The sequence below is a fragment of the Arachis hypogaea genome, chromosome 15 (genome assembly GCF_003086295.3).
Source record: "Arachis hypogaea cultivar Tifrunner chromosome 15, arahy.Tifrunner.gnm2.J5K5, whole genome shotgun sequence".
Taxonomy (NCBI): Eukaryota; Viridiplantae; Streptophyta; class Magnoliopsida; order Fabales; family Fabaceae; genus Arachis; species Arachis hypogaea.
The window spans coordinates 99,573,715-99,587,509 of NC_092050.1; the positions used below are offsets into that span (position 1 = coordinate 99,573,715).

A 13,795-nucleotide genomic window follows, 5' to 3' on the forward strand; every position below is an offset into this window, starting at 1 on the left:
AGTGGCTAGAAATGGTCTGCCCAGAATGATAGGGTGTAAGTAGCTTTCCTCCATGTCCACAATGACAAAGTCTGTGGGGAAATAATAATCCCCCACTTTCACCAGCACATTTTCAACTACCCCTTCAGCTCGCTTCTGAGTTTTGTCAGCCAGTTGTATGATTACATCAGTGGATCTCACCTCATTCAGTTGTAGCCTCTTCATAAGAGTTAGAGGCATCACATTTATGCTAGCTCCTAAATCACAGAATCCTCTGTCAATTTTTGTTTCCCCTATGATGCAAGGGATATGAAAACTTCCTGGGTCCGTTTTCTTAGAGAGTGTGTCCTTCTTGATGAGAGCACTGCATTCTTTGTTCATTGTTACCGTTTGTCCTCCCTTCAAAACTCTTTTCTTGCTTAACAATTCCTTTAAGTACTTGATGTGTGTAGGCATTTGATGGAGAATCTCAAGAAAGGGAATATTGACATGGAGAGAGTTAAATGTCTCTAAAAACCTTGAATAGGTTTTCCCTTTTTCACCTCCTCCTAACCTCTGAGGAAATGGTGCTTTTGGTTGGTATATTTCCAGCATGCCTTTTTGCAGTTCCTTGGCTTGCTCAGTTCCACTTTCCTGCTTAACTTCTTCCACACCTTCCTTCAAGATTTCTGGCTCCTGCTCTGAGGGCCTGATTCCTTCTTCTTCTGAAACTTCCTTCAATATGGTGATGGCCTTGCATTCTTCCCATCTCACTCTCTTTTGTTCCCCTTTAGGATTCTTTTCTGTGTCACTAGGGAACACTGCAGTTGATTTGACGGCCTGTTGAGATAGCTCTCCTACTTGAGACTCCATCCTCTTGAGTTTTTCACCATGGTTTCTTAAGGTAGCTCTCACATCATCCCTGAAGCTTTTCAATTCGGTTATGTCTTGACTCATGGTTGCCATCATTCCTTCTATCCGGTTTAATTGATCTTGAAATTGTTGGTTCGGATTAAGTTGAGTAGGTTGATTATTTTGGCTATGATATGATGGTTGGGGGTAAGTGTTTTGTGTGGTTTGGTATGATCTTTGGTTGGAGTTTTGGTATGTGGAATTGTTATGTTGGTTGTGGTTGTAAGGTTTGTGGTTTTGTGGTTGGGTTTGTTGGTTCCCCCACCCAAAGTTTGGGTGATTTTTCCATCCTGGGTTGTAAGTGTTGGAGTGTGGATCATATGATTGCCTTTGTTGGTTTCCCACATAGTTGGCCTCTTCCCAATCACCTCCTTCAATGCTTACTTCCTCTTGATCTTGTGTGTGAATTGCAGCCACTTGCTTTGTTTCTAATTGCCTGGTAAGCTCTACTAGTTGCTTGGCAAACACCTTGTTTTGGGCTAGAATTGTATCAACATGGTTCAGCTCCATGACTCCCTTAGTGTTGTGCCTTTCTGATGCATAGTAGTACTCATTCTCAGCCACTGTCTCAATCACTTCAATGGCCTCTTCCACAGTCTTTTTCCTGTTCAATGAACCTCCTGATGAATGGTCTACAGCCTTCCTTGATTCATAAGAGAGTCCATCATAGAAAATATGCAATTGCACCCAATCATGGAACATGTCTGGTGGGCATTTCCTTGTCAAATCCTTGAATCTCTCCCATGCCTCGTAGAGAGTTTCACCATCTTGTTGTCTAAAAGTTTGAACCTCAGATCGAAGCCTATTGACCTTTTGTGGGGGGTAGAAACGTGCCAGAAACTTGCTTTCCACCTCATCCCATGTTGTTAGACTCCCCCTTGGGAATGATTCCAGCCACTTAGCTGCTTTGTCCCTAAGTGAAAATGGGAACAAAAGCAGTTTATAGGCATCTTCCTAGACTCCATTGGACTTCACAGTGTCATAAATTCTCAGGAATTTTGTGAGATGTTGGTTGGGATCTTCATTAGCACTTCCACCAAATGAACAATGATTCTCCACCAGTGATATTAGCTGTGGTTTGAGCTCGAAATTGTTGGCCTGAATGGGTGGTTTCTGGATGCTGCTACCACAATTCCCAGAGGTTGGGTTTATGTATGAACTAAGAACCCTCCTCTCAGGAATGGCATTGTTTCCATCAGCTCTCTCATGGTTGTGAACTTCTCTATCCATGTTGAGATCTAGAGCTTCCTCAAAATTGTCCTCAGATTCTCCTTCAGATTCTTCTTCTCCCAGTATTCTCTTCCCTCTTGCTTCCTTTCTAAGTCTATGAAGGGTCCTCTCTGGTTCGGTATATGGAGGAGTTGATGTCTCTCCTCTCCTACCTGTCATACAAGAACACAGCACAGGCAACAAACAAGTGAAATACTCTTGGTTAATGGAAGAGTATGGTTAGAGCAATTGAGGAATTAATTCAAACAGTTAGTGAGTCAGTGAGTTAGTTGCTTGAATTTAAAGGCATAAAGAAAGAAAGCATGTAACCGAGTGCAGAAATTAAAATTCAACAAATAACTTGTACTGAATTATTCAAAACAGAAAAAAAATGCTCAATCTAGTTAACTTCCAATTTGAGAATTGTCAATCGAAAACCAATCCCCGGCAACGGCGCCATAAACTTGGTGCGCATAAACTAGTTATGCTACGATTTAGGAAATTACACGATCGGCAAAATTCCTTCCGGCAAGTGCACCGGTTATCGTCAAGTAAAAACTCACAATAGAGTGAGGTCGAATCCCACAAGGATTGGTTGAGTGAGCAATTCGGATTAGAAGTGTGTTCTAGTTGAGCGGAATCAAGATTGAGATGAGAATTGCGGAATGTAAAATTGGCGGGAAAAGTAAATGACAAGAAATTGAAATGGCGGAATCTTAAATTGCATGAATTAAAGAGCAGAAACTAAATTGCTGAAATTAAAAGGGAATGGGGGTGATTGCATGAATTGAGTTGCAGAATGTAAAGAGAAGATGGAAATCAGAATTGGGGGATTCATTGGGTTATAGGAGATATTGAGATCTCCGAATCAAAACATGTTTATCTCTTCCTCAAGCAATGCGTTCATTGAATTTTGCTTGGCAATCTTATATGATTGGATCCCAATCCCTTGGCTCACCAATTCTCTCTAAAAATGAACAAATTCCCAATCCCTTGGTTTAAATGTTCATAAGAAGAGATGATGCTCGATCACTGATTATACCACACAGTTTCATGAACCACAATTTGGTAGGATTACATGTCACAATATCCATCCAAACCCCAATCCAATTCACTGTGAGAAAGCTTCTCTAGCATGAATCCTCCATTCCTTTCCCAAGGTTCCGAAGGATTCCAATTATGGGTAGTTTCTTTCCCAAGACAACTACCCAATGGAATTAGATCGAGAAGCTTTCTAACAAAATTCAAGAGAAAAGATTGAAGAAGAAGATAAACTATTATTGATTCATTGAATTACAATAGAGCTCCCTAACCCAATGAAAGGGGGTTTAGTGAGTCATAGCTCTGAATTCAATTACAAAGATATGAAAACTAGCTAAAAGTGAAAGTAAAGTCCCTCCTAACTTAAATTCTATCCTATTTATACACTTTCTATATTGAGCTTCTGTTGTGTTTCTTGGGCTTTGAGGCCTCTCCATGCTTTCCTTTTGCCTTGGGTTTATGATCCATAATCTTGATGAGGCTGTTGATCCAAGTTCTGTAACATTTATTGAGCCAACTTAGTGATAATCAAATAATAATACATGACTCAACAAATTGAAATTTCAGACTCATCAATCCTTCAGGCCCAATCCCATAAACCATGATATTCAATTGGGTTTCATGCCAGAGTAAGTTTAAGATAATGTTTGTGCTCAAAGACTAACTTAAACCGCAATATTTTTGGCCCAGAAACCTTTTCCAAGAGTGGCGTTTAAGTTGTAGTTTAAGCTTAAACTGCAGCTTAAACGCCAGACACTTCCAGTGAAGCCTTTTGTAGAAGCACGTTTAAGCTTTAGTTTAAGGTTAAACTGAAGCTTAAACGTGGAAATGGAAGAAGGCAGCCCTGGAGAGTCATGTAGTCGAACACGTTTAAGCTTCAGTTTAAGGTTAAACTGAAGCTTAAACGTGGAGATAGGAAGGGCAGCCCTGGAGGTCGAACACGTTTAAGCTCCAGTTTAAGGTTAAACTGGAGCTTAAACGTGGAAGCTGAGAAATGTAGCCCTGGAGGTGTCGAACACGTTTAAGCTCCAGTTTAAGGTTAAACTGGAGCTTAAACGTGGAAATGGAGAAAGCAACCCTGGAGGAAGAACTTGGTCGAACACGTTTAAGCTCCAGTTTAAGGTCAAACTGGAGCTTAAACGTGGAAATGGCTCCCTGGTGCACTTCCCATTTCTGGCGTTTAACCTCCAGGGCTGCCCTTCCTATCTCCACGTTTAAGCTTCAGTTTAACCTTAAACTGAAGCTTAAACGTGTTCGACTACATGACTCTCCAGGGATGCCTTCTTCCATTTCCACGTTTAAGCTTCAGTTTAACCTTAAACTAAAGCTTAAACGTGCTTCTACAAAAGGCTTCACTGGAAGTGTCTGGCGTTTAAGCTGCAGTTTAAGCTTAAACTACAACTTAAACGCCACTCTTGGAAAAGGTTTCTGGGCCAAAAATATTGCGGTTTAAGTTAGTTTTTGAGCACAAACATTAACTTAAACTTACTCTGGCATGAAACCCAATTGAATATCATGGTTTATGGGATTGGGCCTGAAGGATTGATGAGTCTGAAATTTCAATTTGTTGAGTCATGTATTATTATTTGATTATCACTAAGTTGGCTCAATAAATGTTACAGAACTTGGATCAACAGCCTCATCAAGATTATGGATCATAAACCCAAGGCAAAAGGAAAGCATGGAGAGGCCTCAAAGCCCAAGAAACACAACAGAAGCTCAATATAGAAAGTGTATAAATAGGATAGAATTTAAGTTAGGAGGGACTTTACTTTCACTTTTAGCTAGTTTTCATATCTTTGTAATTGAATTCAGAGCTATGACTCACTAAACCCCCTTTCATTGGGTTAGGGAGCTCTATTGTAATTCAATGAATCAATAATAGTTTATCTTCTTCTTCAATCTTTTCTCTTGAATTTTGTTAGAAAGCTTCTCGATCTAATTCCATTGGGTAGTTGTCTTGGGAAAGAAACTACCCATAATTGGAATCCTTCGGAACCTTGGGAAAGGAATGGAGGATTCATGCTAGAGAAGCTTTCTCACAGTGAATTGGATTGGGGTTTGGATGGATATTGTGACATGTAATCCTACCAAATTGTGGTTCATGAAACTGTGTGGTATAATCAGTGATCGAGCATCATCTCTTCTTATGAACATTTAAACCAAGGGATTGGGAATTTGTTCATTTTTAGAGAGAATTGGTGAGCCAAGGGATTGGGATCCAATCATATAAGATTGCCAAGCAAAATTCAATGAACGCATTGCTTGAGGAAGAGATAAACATGTTTTGATTCGGAGATCTCAATATCTCCTATAACCCAATGAATCCCCCAATTCTGATTTCCATCTTCTCTTTACATTCTGCAACTCAATTCATGCAATCACCCCCATTCCCTTTTAATTTCAGCAATTTAGTTTCTGCTCTTTAATTCATGCAATTTAAGATTCCGCCATTTCAATTTCTTGTCATTTACTTTTCCCGCCAATTTTACATTCCGTAATTCTCATCTCAATCTTGATTCCGCTCAACTAGAACACACTTCTAATCCGAATTGCTCACTCAACCAATCCTTGTGGGATTCGACCTCACTCTATTGTGAGTTTTTACTTGACGATAACCGGTGCACTTGCCGGAAGGAATTTTGCCGATCGTGCAATTTCCTAAATCGTAGCATAACTAGTTTATGCGCACCAGCAACCTAAAGACCAATGTCCAGGTTAGTGATGAGCGGATAATTTATACGCTTTTTAGCATTGTTTTTAGTATGTTTTTAGTATATTTTAGTTAGTTTTTATTATATTTTTATTAGTTTTTATTTAAAATTCACTTTTCTGGATTTTACTATGAGTTTGTGTGTTTTTCTGTAATTTCAGGTATTTTCTGGCTGAAATTGAGGGACCTGAGCAAAAATCTGATTCAGAGGCTGAAAAAGGACTGCAGATGCTGTTGGATTCTGACCTCCCTACACTCGAAGTGGAGTTTCTGGAGCTATAGAAGCTTAATTGGCACGCTCTCAATTGCGTTGAAAAGTAGACATCTTGGGATTTTCAGCAATATATAATAATCCATACTTTGCTCAAGCTTTGATGGCCCAAACTGGCGTTCCAATTCAGCATAGAAATTCTAGCGTCAAAACGATAGAACTGGCATAAAAGCTGGAGTTAAACGCCCAAACTGGCACAAAAGCTGGCGTTTAACTCCAAGAAAAGTCTCTATACATGGAAGCTTCAATGCTCAGCCCAAACACACACCAAGTGGGCTCGGAAGAAGATTTCTTTATTAATTACCTATTTCTGTAACCCTAGGCTACTAGTTTTCTATAAATAGGACCTTTTGCTATTACACACACACACACACACACACAGACTTTCATATATCTTTTGATCTTTATGGCTCTGTTTGGTTAATGTCTATGTCCATCAGAGACATGGACACGGTGGTACATGTACACCGTTTAGTTGCTGAGACATAAAATTTTAAAAGACACGGTTACACACAGATGCACATAAAAGACATGTATTTAGTGTATCTCTCTCAAGCTGTGACACTAAGACATAACCCATGAGACACAGATTTTTCCAATTCTATCCCTAATTATTTTTTAAAATTCCAACCATTATCCTTTATCTTTAACACTTGAGTTGTTTTAGTCTGGGAATAAAATGGACTTTTGAATTAAATACATGTGTCTTGTGTATTATCACCAAACATGTTATAAAATTTGTGTATCTTTGTGTTCATGTGTATTTATGTCTTTGTGTCTATGTCTCTATTTTTTTGAGACAACAACCAAACACTGCCTATGTTCACGTTTCGGGAGGCTGGCCATGCGGCCATGCCTAGACCCTGTACTTATGTATTTTCAACGGTGGAGTTTCTACACACCATAGATTAAGGTGTGGAGCTCTGCTGGTCTTCATGAATTAATACAATTACTATTGTTTTTCTATTCAATTCACGCGTACTTCTTCTCTAAGATATTCATTCGTTCTTCAACTTGATGAATGTGATGATCCGTGACACTCATCATCATTCTCACCTATGAACATGTGCCTGACAACCACCTCTGTTCTACTAGCAAGGGCTTGAATGCGTATCTCTTGGGTTTCTAATCTAAGATTGGAACCTTCATGGTATAGGCTAGAATCAATTGGCAGCCATTCCTGAGATCCAGAAAGTCTAAACCTTGTCTGTGGTATTCCGAGTAGGATCTGGGAAGGGATGACTGTGACGAGCTTCAAACTCGCAAGTGTTGGGCGTGTGACAGACGCAAAAGGATCAATGGATCCTATTCCAACATGATCGAGAACCGATAGATGATTAGCCGTGCGGTGACAGCGCATTTGGAACATTTTCACTGAGAGGACGGGAAGTAGCCATTGACAACGGTGATGCCCAACATAAAGCTTGCCATGGAAGGGAGTATGAATGATTGGAAGAAGGCAATAGGAAAGCAGAGGTTCAAGAGGAACAAAGCATCTTCATACGCTTATCTGAAATTCCTACCAATGAATTACATAAGTATCTCTATCTCTATCTCTATCTTTATTTTATGTTTATCTTTTAATTGTCACTTCTCCATAACCATTTGAATCCGCCTGACTGAGATTTACAAGATGACCATAGCTTGCTTCAAGCTGATAGTCTCCGTGGGATCGACCCTTACTCACGTAAGGTATTACTTGGACGACCCAGTGCACTTGCTGGTTAGTTGTGCGGAATTGTGACAAAGTGTGATTCACGTTTGAAAGCTCCAAGTCTTTGGCGCCATTGTTGATGATCACAATTTCGTGCACCAGTTAGCTACCGGATGTGTCAGGTTCTGGCAGTTTAACTGACACGTGAGCTCACAGTCAGTAGAACAGGCATGCATTATGTGCATTTATTTGTTGTTTGGGTGTGCATAATTGTTTTGGTTTGCCTATATGATAAATTATGTTTAATTGGTAACTGTGATACTTGCTGTAACTGCTCCTTAAATGTGTTTGTTTGGTATTTGCTTGTGTTTGTGATTGTCTTTCTGTTTTGAGTACTCTGATGGTGGACAAATAGTAATGATGATTTGTTTTGATATGGGCCAGAGATTGGGTTGAGTTTATTTAGGCCGGAAACTGAGCTAGTTTGATTTGGGCCATAGGCCAAGACTGGTTGGATCAGTGATAAGGGTTGGTTAGCAATGACTTGTTAGTGGGTGGTAAGATGTATAGAATGTTAGGTGTAAGTGAAAGTAAACTACATGGTTAGAGTTATACTGTGACATGGGCACCTTAGAGAGTTTTACCAAATTTATGGTTCAGTTTATCCCTTTAGGTGTTATAATTTGGGTATCGGTGTTCTAGGATTGTCTCTGGCTTTTCCGTGACCTTATTTATTATATATGTGGGCACCTTAACCATACTGAGAACCCCCGGTTCTCATCCCATGTAATATTGTTGTTTTTCAGATGCAGGTTGAGAAGCACCACTCTGTATTCTGGAGCCACTGATGAAGCGAATAACTCTCGGGACTCAAGGTTGTATCTTTGTTTATATTTATGTATGTATATAGATTCTCCACCTTGTATTTTATGTTCGTCCTTCTTAGAGGTTGACTTTGAGAAACAGGTTGTCGTTTTCTGCTTTGGGTCATTTTGGGATCCTCTTATATATATATATATATATATATATATATATATATATAGACACACACACACACACACACACACACACACACACACACATATATATCTTACGTTTCTTCGTACGCAAGTTTTTTGTTTATGTGAGCATTACGACTTTTGTTTTAAACTTTCCTTCAAAGGCTCCTAGATATAAAACTTTTTCAACTATATTTTATATATATATCTTTTATTTTTAGAGGTCATAGTACCTCACCACCTCAGTTTTATGACTTAAGCATAAGACTCCGTGTGGTAGGGTGTTACATTATGGTATTAGAGCAGTTCGTTCCCATAGAGCCTGGGGAACGGACTGGCTATGGTTTTGAGCATACTCTGGCTGTTTGTACATGCTACTTAGGATGTCTGCTTGACATATATAGCATAAATATTCATGAGAATTACTTTCGGAGATTAAAAGCACTAGACTTTCGATATTAAGACTGATCACCTTAATATCAATTGTTCGGTGTAGACAAGACCAAAAGGACATCTTGTGGACGCGAGCGAGATTATACAGCTAATTTTATTGCTGATGTTGTGCGAACTATTACTGAAGGAGATGGAGCAGATAACCTAGGAATGGTGATGGAGGTGGAAATGGATTAGGTGGTGGAAACAACTAAGGATTAGAACTCGTGTGGCTGAGCAAAGGCTTGATAGCGTTTCATTAGAAAAGTTCAAGAAATTCCAGGAGGTTCTGATGGACGCAAGAGAAGGGTTAAGTTCTTAGTAGTTGATAATCAGAGTGATGCTGCGGAAGCACGGTGATTTTGGTGGCTCTAAAATTATAGCAACGTGAGGAAAGCGTTTTAGGATATGGAGGTATCTTGAGGAATCGGTGTAGGATCAACGAGTAAAAGTATGTGTGATTTAGGCTATAACAAATTGAATTAGACTAAGAGATTGGAAAATTGATTAGTGTTCGAGATAGTTGAGAAGGATTAGAGATCGATATTGGTTTAGATAGGATCCTTGGAGGATAAGGGAGTTTGTAGTCAACAAGAAATAGTTAGACGAAACTAAGAATGAAATAGACGGGTATAGGTAGGCTTGAATTAAGTTTATGATGTTGTACCTGAGACTAGAGAATGTGAATTTGTGTTTGAATTCATATTGGGAGAATGGCAAAATGAATGATAAGAGGTCGGTTAAATCTAAGGGAGCGTATGTGAAGATTTAAGAGCAAATTTTCGAGGGCAAAAATTTCTATTAGGGGGGTAGGATATAAAACCCAAAAAATTAATAAATAATTAGCTAATAAACTAATTATTAATCTAAGAAATTAGAAAATAAAATTTTATAGTTTAGTAGGGTAGAGCTTATCAAAACAAAAATTTTGACACTAATTTTAAAGAATTTGGCCCAAGATTGGGCCGAATCGGGCGAACCGGGCCTGTATTGGGCCCAAGGCCCAATCCAACCCCTTATATATGAAGAGCATCAGCTCTCCTTCTTCCCAAAGCAAGGAAGAAACACTGAATCTTGCATGGAAGAAGCCAAACCCTCACTCAATAATTCAACCTCATATAATTCAACCCTCACTCAAAGATGATGATCTTGCCCGCAAAAGATAAGATAAGATAACAAACTTTTCTCAAAGGAAGATCATCAAACACTACTATAAATACACTGGAGCACCCAGGTATAACTCATACTCCAATTTTACTAAAAACCTGCCTAAAGCCCGTACTGACTTAAGCATCGGAGTCTCTTGCAGGTATCATGCCCCGATGACGAGGACTAGCAGTGCCTCCTATTCCAACAAGTCGGGCGAGGCAACCTCGATCAGTCCAGAAGATCTCATCCAAGATCGATCTCCCTATTTCAGGTAACCCTCGGAACATTGGTGCCATTGCCGGGGAACCTGGAAGTCATCCCATCACCATGGCAAGCAATCCTGACAACAACCTTAACTCGAGATTAGAAGAAGGAATGCCGCTTAAGAACACGCATGCCACACCAAACTCCTCAAAGGATACACACCAATCCAAGGGAGATAAGAAGAATAAAAACACAGAAATTTTAGATGCCATTCGTGAACAGCAGGATCACCTCAAGTAGCTCGAACAAGAAGCTGAACGTCAGTGCGAAGCCGAACGAGATCGCCGGAGAAAAACAAGACGGCGACGAGAGCTGGAAGACAAACTTTTGAAGCTCGAAGCCGACCTCAAAACTAAAATCGCTTGGTCTAACTGCGAAGATAGCCCCCACAAGGACCAAGACCCGTTCACAAAAGAAATCATGAAGGCTAAAGTCCCGAAGGACTTCAAAGCCTCTGACATGACCCCATACGATGGTACGTCCGACCCAAGTCATCACCTCAGCAACTTCAGAAGCCGGATGTACCTTACAGAGCCTCAGACACAACCTCTTGCAAAGCCTTCCCGACCACCTTAATCAAAATGACGATAAAGTGGTTCGACAGCCTGCTACCAAGGTCGACCACAAACTTTGATGACCTCACCAAGAAGTTTTTAGCCAGGTTCTCCATCTTGAAAGACAAAACCAAGCACGCTCCAAGCCTGCTAGGGATTAAACAAGGAGATCGGAAAAGCCTCTGCAGTTACATGGAAAGATTTAATAAAGCATGCCTCGACATACAGAATCTCCCTACAGAAGCAGCAATTTGATGAACCCCAATTTTAGGGTTTATTTTGTGTAGAATTTGGAGGGTTCTATCAACATTCTATCACACTTATCCATATAAAATGAATGGTTGTTGTGTCTTCTTCCAAATTTTGCTTAATGATTGAAAACATGCTTTTTAGGCCCTAAATAAACAATATTTTAATCTCTCTCTATTACCATTCGATGCTGTGAATCGTTTGTTGAGTAATTTCAGAGTTTATAGGGGCAAGAATGGTCTAGAAGAGAGAAAGGAAGCATGCATAAGTGGAAGGAGCATAAAAAATGGAGCTTTGGAGCATTGGCATCGACGCGCACGCGAAGCCGACATGCACGCATGGGAGCCTGAATTTGGGATTGGCGTGAAATGTAGACGCATATGCGTGGCTGGGCAGAATTCTCATCCATGCGTACGCAGGCCTGACGCGTACGCGTGGATTGCAAAAACCCAGACGACGCGTACGTGTGATGCTCGGCACGTGACTTCTTTAGTGAAATCGTGACTGGCGACTTCTGAGGAGCTTGAGGCCCAGTTTTGAGCTGAATTTTAGAGGGAAAAAACCTTAAAGGACCAAGGATTGAAGGGAATTCACATTATTACACACATTTAGATATTTTGGTAGTTAGTTTGGAGTTCATGTTTCTAGAGAGAGAAACTCTAACTTCTCTCTAGGTTTTGGCTTTCTCAATTCCAATTTCACTTGGATCCTTTGGTTAGATCTGAATTTAATTTCAATTCTACATTGTTCTAGTTTGTAGATCTCACTCTTCTACTCTCAATTTAGTGTTCTTATTACTCTAGCATTGTAGATCTTAGATTTGGATCTCGTTACTTTGATTTCTATTAATGCATTGAGGAATTTCATGTTCATTGTTATGAATTACTTTATTGTTGTTGATTGCTTGTATTAGATAGCTTGAATTCAAATTCTCTTCTCAATTTCACAATGTTTTTCATTCTTGTTCACCAAATATTTGAGAAAATGTCAACTATAGCTATGGAGTAGATTTTCACTCTTGGCTTAGGGGTTGGATAATTGGAGACACTTGAATTGTCAAAGCCTTTTGTTAATTGATATTTGGAAATTGCTAATTGATTTGAATGACATTAACTCTAGTCTTTCCTTAGGATTTGACTAGGACTTGTGGACTCAAATTGATTATCTCCACTTTACTTTCCTTCATAGTTAGAGGTTAACAATGTGGAGCAATGACCAATTCTTATCACAATTGTTGGAGTAATGAGGATATGAATTCCAATTCCTAACCCTAGCCAAGGCCTTTACATTGATTGATTGTCATTCACTCTTGTTTGGTTCAATTTCTAGTGTCCCTTAGCCTACTTGTTATTTATTCATTGCTTTTATGCAAGTTTGTTTACATTTCTCGTATTCAACTTCAAACAACCAGAGAACTCCTAACCAATGATGTGCATCCTAGGGCAACTCCTAGGGAGAACGACTCGGGACTACTACTCTCGGTTATTGATTTTGAATTGTGGACACACATTTTCTATGTTTGATGTGTTATAGCTTGTTGTTTTAGACTATACTCACGACATAATCCTATTGGACAATTCTATACCGACAAAATATAGCTCATCAAAATGGCACCGTTGCCGGGAAAGGACCCTTATTAAACAATTATGGGACTCATCAACGGTCTGCGGGAAAGACCCTTTAGCCATTCCATATCCAAGAAACACCCAACATCCCTTAACAAGGTACAAGAATGGGCGGAAAAGTACATCAATATGGAGGAGAACTCCCGATTAGGAGAAGCCTCAAAGACCAGATTCTCCTACCCACTTCGGGACAAAGATAAAGAGTCCAGGAAAAAGAAGACCAACCTACTGAGAAACCCAGAAAGTACCACAACTACACCCCTCTCCGGGTGTCCCTGATATGCAATATTGAGAAAATCCCACCCCCTCGCCCAATTAAACACAAGAAAGGAGGAAGTCGGACAGAGTATTACGAGTACCACCAAATCTATAGGCATCCTACCAATGAATGCTACGACCTGAAGAACGTCATAGAAAAATTGGCACGAGAAGGGAGACTAGATCGATTCTTAGCCAATAGAACGGACGAACCAAAAAAGAGAAGAAGGGATGAAGAGAGCGAACGAGCTGAATGTCCCCCTCACACCCCTGAGAGACATATTCACATGATAAACGGAGGATTCGCAGGAGGAGAGATCTTTAAGTTATCCCACAAAAGACACCTTAAAAAGGTGTACCATGTCGGACGACAGGACAGGTCGGTCGACCTCCCCGCTATTACCTTCACTCAAGAAGACACCACAGGCATTATCCCGGGGCATGATGACCCGTGGTCATTACCATCATACTCGCCAATGCCAATCTCCACCGAACACTGGCAAACCAA

At 40.0% G+C, this 13,795-nt stretch overlaps 1 non-coding gene across 1 annotated transcript; it reads left to right on the forward strand.

Annotated features, from left to right (window-relative positions):
• Positions 1-1,570: 1,570 nt before the first annotated feature.
• Positions 1,571-1,674, forward strand: LOC112752113 (small nucleolar RNA R71). Its single transcript, XR_003176554.1, has one exon. It is a non-coding gene; the product is annotated as a small nucleolar RNA R71 (small nucleolar RNA).
• The last annotated feature ends 12,121 nt before the right edge of the window (positions 1,675-13,795 follow it).